Here is a 12,832-nt window from a genome sequence, read left to right on the forward strand (position 1 = left end):
TTCAACTCAGTTCTTGCTCATCTGAATTTATAAAAGCAGTCAAAGTGATATGGAAATAAGGAAAGTAGATATAAATTGATCACCAGGCAGTTAATGGAAGAATGGCATCCAAATGACTACCTATTAGCAGTATTTGTTATATATTCAACATTATCAGCATACAAAGACTGAGCAAGATCATTCACACGGCAGCATGTGGAGGTTGTGCTGATTGCTAGGGGGTGGCGGTATTCAGGGCTGAGGGGGGTTGGGGTAGGAGGGTTGTGTTGTTATGCATATTTTAAATATAATGACAAGTGTTAATGTTTTGCTTTTATTTATGGAGATTGCTTAACTGTTTTTCACTGCCTTGGGCAGGCTCGTCTTTATGGTAAGACAGTTTATAAATGAAATGTAATGAAATATAATGACAATGTCCCTTCTCCAAGGAGCTTACATTCCAAGTCTGTGAAGCAGCATCTCAGTAAATCCTGTTCTCCAACCATTGAGCCATATTGACAGCCAATGAATTAATTAGTGTGTTAACTATGTGCTAATTACAAAATCATATACGGAATTTAAATCAAATGCTTAGGTTGTGCCTCCCTTGCTGTAAAACAGATATAAAGCGGGGGGAAAAAAATCCAATTTGAGTGCAATTAAATGAATCCGTGCTCCAGGTTGGGGTTCGTAACTGGTAGGAATTGGCATGTCCTTGTATTCAAATAATTGATACAATGTTGGTCTGAGCAGACACTATCCCTGCCTCCCCCTTTCTTCCCGCCCACCCTCCTCGAACAGGAAAACCTCTCTCATTTGGTTCTATGCTTTCTCTTTTGTCAATGCTGGCACTGCTGGGCACTGCTGTGCTTTTCTGCGGTTTCTGTGACCTTTTTGTAGAGCTGGTCACGTCTCTGGGATGTCAGGACTGAGAAAGGAAGGCTTCAGACATGAAATGTTTAGTATAAAGTTGTCTGACTTAGAGGCTCTGGATTGGAATGCCAACTCTTTCCTCAGGCCTGGTGATTCTTCCTCTCCCCACACAGAATCATCCTTCCCCCAATCCCCTTTTCAATCTGCAGTATCAAAGAAGATTCTGAGAATTTGAGCAACCGGAGAGCCTTGAAATTAGATTTAATCCCTGATTCCTTATCAGTCCTGATCACAGCTAAAAATTGGCAGTGACTAGAGCAAAGCTGATAAGCAATCCAAATCCTTTTGGTAACTGTTCACAAAGGACAAATTTCCTATTTAATCAGGGTTGATGCAAATAATTTGGTGCCCTAGGTCAGGGTTGAGCAAGTTTTTTGAACCATGGACCCCTTCCATTCATGCAATTGTTTAGGGCTCCCCCCACCTATACAATATACAATATGATGGTAATTTTCAAACCCACGCATGGGCATCGAATTGCGCTCGGTTTTCGGCGCGCGCACATGGACACGCCAATTTTATAAAACGCACGCATCGACGCACGCATGTTATAAAATCTGCTGCCCGCGCGCATGATTTTATATCGGTGTGCGCATGTGTGTGCGAATGCCGACTCGCGCGCGTAAGGGGGGAATTTTACAACATGCACACAGTGACGCGATAGACCCTAATCCCAGTTCCTTCCCAATCCTCTCCAGTAAAGAGCGGACTGGGAGGGAACTTCTTAAACCCTCTACCTAACCTTCCTCCCTTTTACCCAACTCCCTCCAACCCCTAAAACCCTGCTAACTACCCTACATGTTTTTGTTTTAAAACTTACGTGATCGGGGTGATGATGTCACCAGCAGGGAGCCTAGAAACTAAGCTCCGCGGTCCCCCTCCGAATTTCCCCAGCTACCCTCCTACAGCAGTGGCGTTTCTGTGGCAATTTGGCTCGGGAGGGCTCTTGAAGGGTCCCGGCACACCACGGCGACATTTCGGGGCGCTGGGGGCAGCGAATGACTGCGGCCAGTGCGATCAACAACAAAGCGCGGCAAGCACAGGCCAAAATGTCGGCTGCTACCGAGACTCACCCCCACTCATAGGCAAAAAAATTATCACAATCATACGCTCTACGTGGCGTTTTGCGGTGATTCTACCTGGGAGGGCCCATGCCAGCTGAATGTTTTTAAAGGAGGTCTGCTGCAGCGCCGCAGGTGACAGATGGCTGTGACTGGTGGTGTGCGGGGCAGAGCCCGAAGCAACGTGGCCAAGATGGCGGCTACCGGAGTGAGTCTCCTCTATTAAATAATTTCCTTGGGGAGATCAAATGAAGCCTTGACGAGCTCAGACATGGGTATACCTCACGGTGCCTCCCCAGACTTCCATCCGTATTGATCTGCTGTTTTTCCGACTGAAACTTGCTACTATCCGGCGAGGAGAATTTTGCTGATAGGCATCAGAGTGTTTCGGGGAGGCTCATGGCGACTCGCCTTTCTAAAAAGGACAAAGACCGAGAGCAGACTAAACTGGCTGACCCAGCGCAAGGTGAGGAGGCGGGGCTGCCCGACCCAATGTCAATCGGAATGCTGGCTGACATTAAAGCTGCTATCCAGTCCACATTAAAACCTGAACTTACTAATATTTCTAATAAACTCACTGAGCTGACTGCGGCGGTTACGGGGTTTGAACTGTGCTTTACAGCAGTGGCGTAGCCAGAATTGATTTTTTGGGTGGGCACAAGGTTAACATGGGTGGGCTGTAGGCATGCAGGTCTACTAGTTGTTTTTTTACTGATAAATAATGCCAAATTATGCAGCTTAGCATTCACATCTACGCCTAAGTATGAGGTTTACTTAATGATACAAACATAATTCACGGTGATTTGTGGTACTTTAGCCTTCTTATTATTACGATTTTATACACGGCTCCTACCTGTCCATAAATTTTGAGAGAGCGGTTGTATTGCTTATATTTAAATTGCTAACATCTCAAAATATAGATATATATTTTTACCTTTGTTGTATGATCTTTGTATTTTTCTAATCAGTTGGTCCTGGTCTCTTTTTCCCATTTTTTCCCTTATAGCTCATTTCCTAATTCCTTTTCAGTGTCTTTCTTCTATTACTGTCTTCTTCCCTTCCACACACACACACACACACACACACATACACGCTTTCTCTCGCAGACTCCCTCTCACACACTCAAGCTGTCACTCTCACTTGCTCTCCCCCCCCCCCCCCCACAAGCTCACATTCTCTGCAGACACACATACAAGTTCTCACTTTCTCACCCCTCCCCAGGCTTATATTCTTATGCACACACAGACGCACATCCAGGCACCCATTCTCACCCACACAGATAAACCCAGACTCCCATTCTCACCCACAAACCCATGCTCCCAGTCTCACCCACACATATTCAAGCTCCCATTCTCATCCATACATATACACATTTAAGGTCCTATTCTTACCCACACATACACACATTCAAGCACCCATTCTTATCCACATATTCAAGCTTCCATTCTCACCCACCCACACAAACCCAGGCTCTCATTCTCACCCATATATACACACATTCAAGCTCCCATTCTCACCCACCCACAAACCCAGGTTCCCATTCTCACCCATATATACACACATTCAAGCTCCCATTCTCACCCACCCGCAAACCCAGGCTCCCATTCTCACCCATATATACACACATTCAAGCTCCCATTCTCACCCACCCACAAACCCAGGTTCCCATTCTCACCCATATATACACACATTCAAGCTCCCATTCTCACCCACCCATAAACCCAGGCTCCCATTCTCACCCATATATACACACATTCAAGCTCCCATTCTCACCCACCCACAAACCCAGGCTCCCATTCTCACCCATATATACACACATTCAAGCTCCCATTCTCACCCACCCACAAACCCAGGTTCCATTCTCAACCACACATACACACATTCGAGCTCCCATTCACCCACATATTCAAGCTTCCATTCTCACCCACATACACACCCAGGCTCCAGTTTTCACCCACACACACTCCCATTCTCATCCACACATACACATTCAAGCACGTGCACAGCTTCCGCTTTCTCCCCCAGAGCAGGAAGATCAGCTGCCTCTCCTGCTGCCACCGGCCTCCTGCTATCTTCGGGCGTCGGGCCGTACTGCCCGCCGAACTTCCTGTCGGGGGGGGGGGAGCGGAAGCGCAGCGCACAACGTCCGCTTCCTCCCTCCCCCCCCCCCAAGCAGGAAGTTCGGCCTGACGCCCGAAGATAGCAGGAGAACGGGTGGCAGCAGGAGAGGCAGCTGATCTTCCTGCATTGGGGGAGGAAGCGGAAGCTGCGCGTGGCGCTTCCGCTCCCCCCCCCCCAACAGGAAGACCGGTTGGCTATACTGCCGCAGCAGCGCTTCCCCATGTGTGCCGTGATGGCACGCGAGGCGTGGGTTCTCTTGTTCGCTGTCGCGGGGATGGGATCCCGCGACAGCCTTGCAGTTCCGGTGCCAGTTGGGTGGGCCTGGGTCTAAGTTGGGTGGGCACCTGCCCACCCAGGCCCACCCGTGGCTACGCCACTGCTTTACAGACCTTGAACAAAGAGTTTCCGATCTCCAAGATAGCCACTGCGACTCGGAGGCAGATCTTCAGCAGCTGAAAGCAAAAATGGTGAAGCAGGAAGAGAGACTCGAAGACCTGGAGAACAGGTTCCCGGCACTCTAACATTCGGCTGGTAAGGCTGCCTGAATCCCTGAATGAGAGAGACCTGGCCCTGATGCTGGAAACCTGGCTCACTCAGGAGCTGACCCTCACGCTGCAGTCCGGGCCACTCCGTATTGAGAGGGCACACAGACTGGAGCCCCGAAAAGAAAATCAGCCTAAGGCCAGGGTGGTTATAGCCAAGCTGCTTAATTATGCCCATAAGGGAGAACTTATGCGGGCGCTGCGGATGGAGAAGGAACTCCAGTATGAAAACCAGAAGGTCTTGATATTTCAAGATTTCTCAGCGCAGCTTTCCCTGCAGCGAAGGAAAATGGCTCCCTATTGTGCAAAACTTTATGCTCTGGGTAACAGAGCCCATTTGGTCTACCCTGCTCGTATCCGGGTGACAACGGACCAAGGAGCCCGCTGGCTGGAGACCGAGGCGGAGGCGCAGCATTTTCTTACCACCCAGGAAGCCAATGGCAAGAGAGCGGGATCATCAACTCCACCCGCAGCACCTCCTTGAGGAGCGCTGATAGGTCTGGAAGCCCTCAGCTAGTTTCAAGGCTACACCTTGAATCACTCTTGCTCCCTGTTCTTAGGAGCCACCCTCAGCAGGCTGATGAATGGCACAGTCCTCTATTTTTGTTCCTACGGATGGCTGCGCTACACTTTGGCATGAGACAGCTCTTAGTTGTTAATGGCCCCTGGAGGCTACTGGTTCTCTTTTCTCTTGGCAGGCCGTATCCAGCTTCCCTGGATCTCCTGTGCCTAACTCTGGACCAGCAACTCTGGTTAAGTAGCCCTATAACTGAGGATGAGGTAAGGGTTGCCATTCGAAACATGATGGATATATAGCAGAGTTTTTTCAATGCCTCAGTGATGACCTCACCCCTTCCCTGACCAGGGAATATAATGCCTTAGTTCAGGTGGGACAATTCCCCAGTCATACCAATTTGGCCCATATTACATTTATCCCCAAGCCTGGGAAGGACCCGCTGTTAGTATCATCATACCAGCCCATATCCTTATTAAATGTTGACCAGAAATTGTTAGTGAAAATTTTAGCTGACCGGTTGGCCGCCCTCCTCCCCCAATTGTTACAATCGGGGCAGGTGGGGTTGGTGAGGAAACATTATGGGCTTACTAATATCCGGAAAATTCTCACAGCCCTTGCTCTTTGTGAACCCTGCTTGGCAGTCAGCTTTGATGCTGAAAAAGCTTTCTATAGGGTGGAATGGAACCATCTTTTTTCCGCCTTGGGTTGAGCGGGGATAACTGGTTTCTTTTTCGACGCAGTACGCCTACTATATACCAACCCAGAGGTGATCTTCCTGATCAATGGCAATCAATCTGACTCCTTTGTAGTGCAACGAAGCATGAGGCAGGGCTGCCCCCTGTCTCCTCTTCTATTTTTGCTTCAGTTAGAACCAGTGCTTCGTGCCATCCAGATTAATAAACATGTAAAAGGCCTGTGTTTTCAACAGGAGACCTTTAAGTACGCAGTATTTGCGGATGATATTTTAGTCTTCTTGACAGATCCTCCCTGGTCTCTAACAGCCTTGTTACATTTGAAGAATTTGGGTCCTTCTTAGGCTTGAAATTGAATACTGACAAATCAGAGGCTTTGGGATTCCCCGATACATTGAAAACTGGCTGGGATGGTTTATTTCCACTAGTCTGGGTGGAGGAGAAAATTAAATATTTGGGATTATTTATCCCTACAGATCTTTCCAAATTGTATCATTATAATATCACTCCCCTGCTTCAACAGACACAAGATAAGCTGAGAGCCTGGGCGCAGTTACCTATAATCTCTTAATGGGAGAAACAACTTGTTTAAAATGACCATACTCCCCAAAAGGTTTTATGTCTTTCAAAGTCTTCCTCTGCTCCTTAAACGTCAGGACTTACAGTTGATAGAGACAGTGTTGCAGTGCTTTCTTTGGCGAAATAAAAAGGCTCATAGTTCCCTTGCTTGATTACAGGATAAATGGTGGTCTGAGTGTCCCAGATCTAGGTGTTTACAACTTGGCCTGCAATATGCACATTATTAGAGAGTGGCTCCAAGGTAAATCTTCTTTTGTGAATTTATCGGCTGAAAACACAGTAGTAGACCCGTTGGACCTTCGTTATGTATTGCATTGTCCAAATGTTAATTATTCTCCTCCACCGGGACTCAGGGTCCTTATGTCCCCTATTCGGTGAACTTGGGCCAGAGTTATGAAGGCCTTGGGATTGCCGCCAGTTTGTGCATATTTGCTGCCGCTCAGGGGTAATTTCGATTTTACTCCAGGAACACAGTCAGTGGGTTTGCAAATCTAGTGGACTAAAGGGGTGGATAAATTGGGACAGGTCCTTGATTCGACGGGTACCCTGTTGCCGCTCTCTGATCTTATTTCTTCGCACAGCCAAGGCAGACCATACTACTTTACTTACTATCAACTGCAACACTATATAAAGTCCTTGGACACAAGGTCCTTACAACTACATCTCTTTACCACCTTAGAGGTATTGTTTGGGCTCAGTAAGGTTCACCCACCATCCTTGTCCTATTACTATAAGCAGTTGAAGGATCGCACTCGTTGTGATCCTCTCCCTTGGTTGGTTGAGAAATGGAATGGTGAGGGAAACTTCGAGCTTACTAGCTCCTTGTTGAAGGCTAGTTTTTCTAGGATAGCGTCGGCCTCAACAAACATGTATTTCAAGGAAATGCAGCATAAGTTTCTTTAGCGGGCCTATATGTCTACTGTTTTAGCCTACCATTCCCACATTGTAAACTCTCCTCTCTGTGTGAAATGTAGGCAGGAGGATGGGTCTCTTACTCATTTATTTTGGGCCTGCATCTATATTAAACGTTTTTAGGCTCAAATTACCAGCTATTTAATTGATTTGGTGCATGCCCCTATTTCACTCTCCCCAAAGTGGGTATTGTTTGATGCTATCCCCAACAGACTGTTTTGGAATCCGGGGACTGTTGTGCAAGGCATGTTATGTGGGGAAAAAGTTAATTCTGCTACACTGGTAGAGCCCTGACCCGCCTACTTATTGGGCATGGCGTACCCATCTTCATAAAATGATATTAATCGACGACATGGTGTTACGGACCACTCCTAAACAGCAGAGGCATTTTCAACAGACGTGGAACTTGTACATTCAGTCGTTGCCACCGAATTCCAGGAATTTACTCCTGCAAGGCTCTAGCCGCGGACAGTCTTCCTGATTGATCTAACTGGGACTCTACTGGCATTTTCTTGGACCTTAACCATACCATTATATCTAGTACTTGGGGAGGGTGGTGGGTGGGGAAAGGGGGGATGGGAAGTGGGTGGAAATGGGGGGTGGGGACATGAGGGTTTAAAATTGTGAAAATATTTACACATCTAAGGCGGAAGCCAGTTCATATATCGGAATGCAATTACATGCAATTTTGTGATGATATCATTTGCATCATTGTACCCCTTATTTGTTGCTAATAAAAACTAATTAAACAAAACTTACATGATCACCGAGGCAGCAGCAAGATGCATGGTTGGCTCCCAGCATGCACTTCAGCAAGACAGTGCCTAATGGCCTAATGGCCACATGCATATCTTCTGGTATAGGCACATGTAGACCTTTTAAAATTTGACCTTAAGAGTGTGCATGTATTTATGCGTAAGATAGATAGATATATTTATTTATTTATTTATTTATTTGTGTATTTTATTATTTATTTATTTTGAGCTTTTTCTATGCCGACGTTCATGAAACATAGCACATCGGTTACATAGCACTCGGCTTACTTAACGCAGAAGCAGAAAGCACAGTTACAATAAATCTGGGAGGTGGAAGGGGACAGAGAGAGGTAGAGATAAGAGGGGTGCCAGATAGGATTAGAGGGTGAAAAGGGTCTGGAAGTTTCAAAGTGCATAAGTTTCATAATACAGAGGAATTTATACAGTGTATAGTACACAGGTTTCATAATATATAACAATGTATAACAAACAGGGTTATACACAAGTTTGAAGCACCAGGCTAAAATGCCAAGGATTATATACAAGGAAAAATATAAATATAAACAGAGGTTATGTAGCAGTGGGTGCTAACACACAGCGTCATCTACATTTTGGAGGGGAGGGGGAAAAGGAAAAGGGGGGCAAGGAGAAGGGGACATGAAGAAGGGGGATTAAAATGCGAGGAATGGGGGTATAAGAGGAAGGCGGGGAGGGTGAGGACGTAACTAAAAAAGGGGGGAGGTGAGGAGGGGAGGTGAGGGGGGGGGGGGATACTGTGATGTGAGTAAGGAGGAGGAGGAGTCCTCCAAAGGGCTGTGGCTAAGCGGAGGTTAAGAGAAGGCTTGTTAAAACATCCAAGTTTTTAGTTTTGTTTTTTTTAATGGTTTGAGTACAGTGTTCTAGGCGCAGATCCGGGGGCATGGAGTTCCATGTGTGTATATTATATATATATATATATATATATATATATATATATATATAATATACACACACATAGATATATACGTAAAGGGTATTCATCATCAGGCAGCCACACTGCCAACCAGTGACTCAAAGCCCCCATGTTTTCTTTCTTTAAGTTGCTGAAAGGAGTAAGCTCTTATACATACATACATGGGCACAGAGAGGCAGACACCCCATAACCAGTCAGAGAGAAGCAGATACCTCATACACAAACACATACATAGTTCACCCAGGATTATAGAGAGTGAAACACACTCAAACTTAGACACAGTTACCCCACACCCAAACAGAAACAGATAGACAAAGATATCCTAAATTTAGACACAGACATCCACAGATTCAGAAACTCAACACCCAGACAGGCACAGAAACACAAACATACCACACCTACAAACCAAAATGCAGACACACCACACCCAGACAGAAGACAGACACACAGACACACCACAGACAGGCATAGACGACACACCCCACCCAGACACAGAGAGAGATACAGGCAGACAGACCACATCACACACACACACACACACAGACCAAAGCCCACCAGATAGACAGACAGACACATGCGCCACACTACAGCCAGATAAATAGGCCACAAATCAGAATGGTAACAGCTGGAAAATTTTTCAAAAAACTTGGGTGCCAGCTCAAATTTTTTAAGAGCTGTGAAAAAGTCCACTCTACCCTGCCCAACTTTATTTTTGCTTTTTAATTGTTTTTCACTGATTATTCTTCGTTTTCTCATCTATTTTTTATTTTCTCATGTTTTTATTTGCTTTTTTAACTTTTTAAATTTTTTTTTACACATTTTGCCCTATTTACCCTTCTCCACTTCCTCCCTCTTTCCCCTCCATCTCCTCATTCTCTCTGGCCTCTTTGCCCATTCCCTTCCCCTACCTCACCACTTCTTTTCCCCAGTTAGCAACAGCTCTGATCTCTCTCCCTGGTTAGGGACCTGGCGGCAGCAGCAGTAACTCCTCCCAGGCTGAGGTCTGAGCGTGGCAGATATTCCTAGGCTGTGCAACACTGCAATGGCTGCTCCTATGTCCAGTTCTGCCACAAAAGTAAGCAAATCCCCGCCCGAGCCTGCTGCAGCAGAAGAAGCTCCTCTCCCTGTCTCACTGAAAGAGTTGCATGGCTAAGCCATGGCATGCTTGCTTACAATGATATCACAACATTCTGGCAGCTCCCTCCCTCCTAAGCTTTCAGTCCCTCCACAGCACCGAGACTCAACAGCACAGCCATTTTTTTCTTCCTTGATTGGGCAGCCAGTGGGACACCCTCCCCCCCCCCCCCTTAGGATTGTTCAACTGCCTCTGTGGGGCCCACCTCTGCCCTAGGTGACATGGAAGTGGGATCAAATCTGGATCTCTATCACTGCAGTCTCCCCCACTTCTCCACTTGTACCCTCCTCTCATTTCCTCTATGCACCTGCCCCTACCCCCTCCCCCCCAACCCCGTCTTCTCAATTCCAGCGTGTACCTCCATTTTACGCTGGGAGTCTACGTGACAAAAGGATGGGCCACCATGGAGATTGTAAGCTTACGTTGCCTCGCAGACCCTGCTCTTTGGGATGCAGAGAGTGCTGCTTCTGCAGTCAGGGAACAGTGGGGGCCCTGCAGCTTTGGAAGAGAGAAGATGTGTAGGATGGGGGTGGGTGCTTGTAGGGAGCAAAGAGAGGCATAAGCACATGAAGGAAGAAAAAAGGTAGTTTGGAGGCAAGTAGGAGAGTTTGTTGCCCCCTGCAGCTTACTAACCTGGGCAGCCATCTGTGCTACCTAATAAATCATGCTGGCACAATATTTAATGACTGGATGATGAATACATTTATTGTCAATTTTCTAAAAATATTCCCTATGTCTATGAGTCAGATTCACTAAGGAAGTGTCTGCTATGTTACAGTAACATATTGTAACAGAACTAATTTTTTGTTCCATCATCTGTTAACTGATTTAGTCAGACCATTCAAGATTCCATGCTTAATTCAACACTCAGCCACTTTCGTATCTTACTACCAAGCTTTCAGGCCGATTCAGTATGGTGCGCTCAGGCTGAGTGCACAATTAGCCCCCGTCTAGACGCGCGTTTTCCACGCGCTAATATTACCCCTTATACAGTAAGGGGTAATAGCGCGAGGAAAACGCATGTCCAACCCCCCCAAAAACTAATAGCACCCACAAATGCATGTTGATGAGCCTATTAGTTAGTCCCGCGTGATACAGAAAGTAAAATGTGCAGCCAAGCCGCACATTTTACTTTCAGAAATTAATGCCTGCCCGAAGGCAGGTGTTAATTTCGGCCAGCACAGGGAAAGTGTACAGAAAAGCAGAAAAAACTGCTTTTCTATACACCCTCTGACTTAATATCATAGCGATATTAAGTCAGAGGCCCCAAAAATAAAAACAAATTAAAATTCTAAAAAAATAAAAATTAAAAATCTGCCCGCATCCTGCGGGTTGGAAGACAGACACTCCATTTTGCCTGCATCCGTTTTCTGAACCCATGGCTGTCAGCGGGTTTGACAACCGACGCCGGTAAAATTAAGCGTTGGCTGTCAAATCCGCTTACAGCCGCCGCTTCTGTCAATAAGGAGGTGCTAGGGATGCGCTAGTGTCCCTAGCACCTCCTTATTGTTGCGCTGCGATGGACGAGAGCATCAGGGGATGTTCTCCAGTGTGGGACGAAATGTGTGCCCTTGCGGTGAAACGTCCTTACCCTGAGCCTTGACCAAACCTGCGAGCTTCCTTGAGACCACCAACGCAATGGCCCTATCCCTATTAATACCAGGAGTGTTGTGATCTTCCTGCACACAGTGCCCTAACCCTGATACCAGGGGTGTTGTGATCTTCCTTCATGCAGTGCCCTAACCCTGATACCAGGGGTGTTGTGATCTTCCTGCACAAAGTGCCCTATCCCTAATACCAGGAGTGTTGTGATCTTCCTGCACAAAGTGCCCTATCCCTAATACCAGGAGTGCTGTGATCTTCCTGCATGCAGTGCCCTATCCGTGATACCAGGGGTGTTGTGATCTTCCTGCACACAGTGCCCTATCCCTGATACCGGGGGTGTTGTCATCTTCCTGCATGCAGTGCCCTATCCCGGTTACCGGGGGTGTTGTGATCTTCTTGCACACATCCCGGTATCAGGGATAGGGCACTGCATACAGGAAGATGACAACACCCCTGGTATCAGGGTTAGAGCACTGTGTGCAGGAAGATCACAACACCCCTGGTATCAGGGATAGGGCACTGTGTGCAGGAAGATCACAACACTCCTGGTATTAATAGGGATAGGGCACTGCATGCAGGAAGATCACAACACCCCTGGTGTCAGGGATAGGGCACTGTGTGCAGGAAGATCACAACACTCCTGGTATTAATAGGGATAGGGCACTGCATGCAGGAAGATCACAACACCCCTGGTGTCAGGGTTAGGCCACTGTGTGCAGGAAGATCACAACACCCCTGGTATCAGGGATAGGGCACTGAGTGCAGGAAGATCACAACACCCCTGGTATCAGGGATAGGGCACTGTGTGCAGGAAGATCACAACACCCCTGGTATCAGGAATAGGGCACTGAGTGCAGGAAGATCACAACACCCCTGGTATCAGGAATAGGGCACAAGTTCTAGTCACATTGACTGATCACATTACTTTTTTTGTCAACTACCAACAGTTTCCATTTCCCATCCCCCCAACCATCACCTCAGTGGGAACCTTGGTAATATCAATAGATAAGAGGGCAGCCAGCCAATAGGAATACATATTCATTCCTAAC

This window comes from Rhinatrema bivittatum, chromosome 8 (genome assembly GCF_901001135.1).
Source record: "Rhinatrema bivittatum chromosome 8, aRhiBiv1.1, whole genome shotgun sequence".
NCBI classification, from domain to species: Eukaryota; Metazoa; Chordata; class Amphibia; order Gymnophiona; family Rhinatrematidae; genus Rhinatrema; species Rhinatrema bivittatum.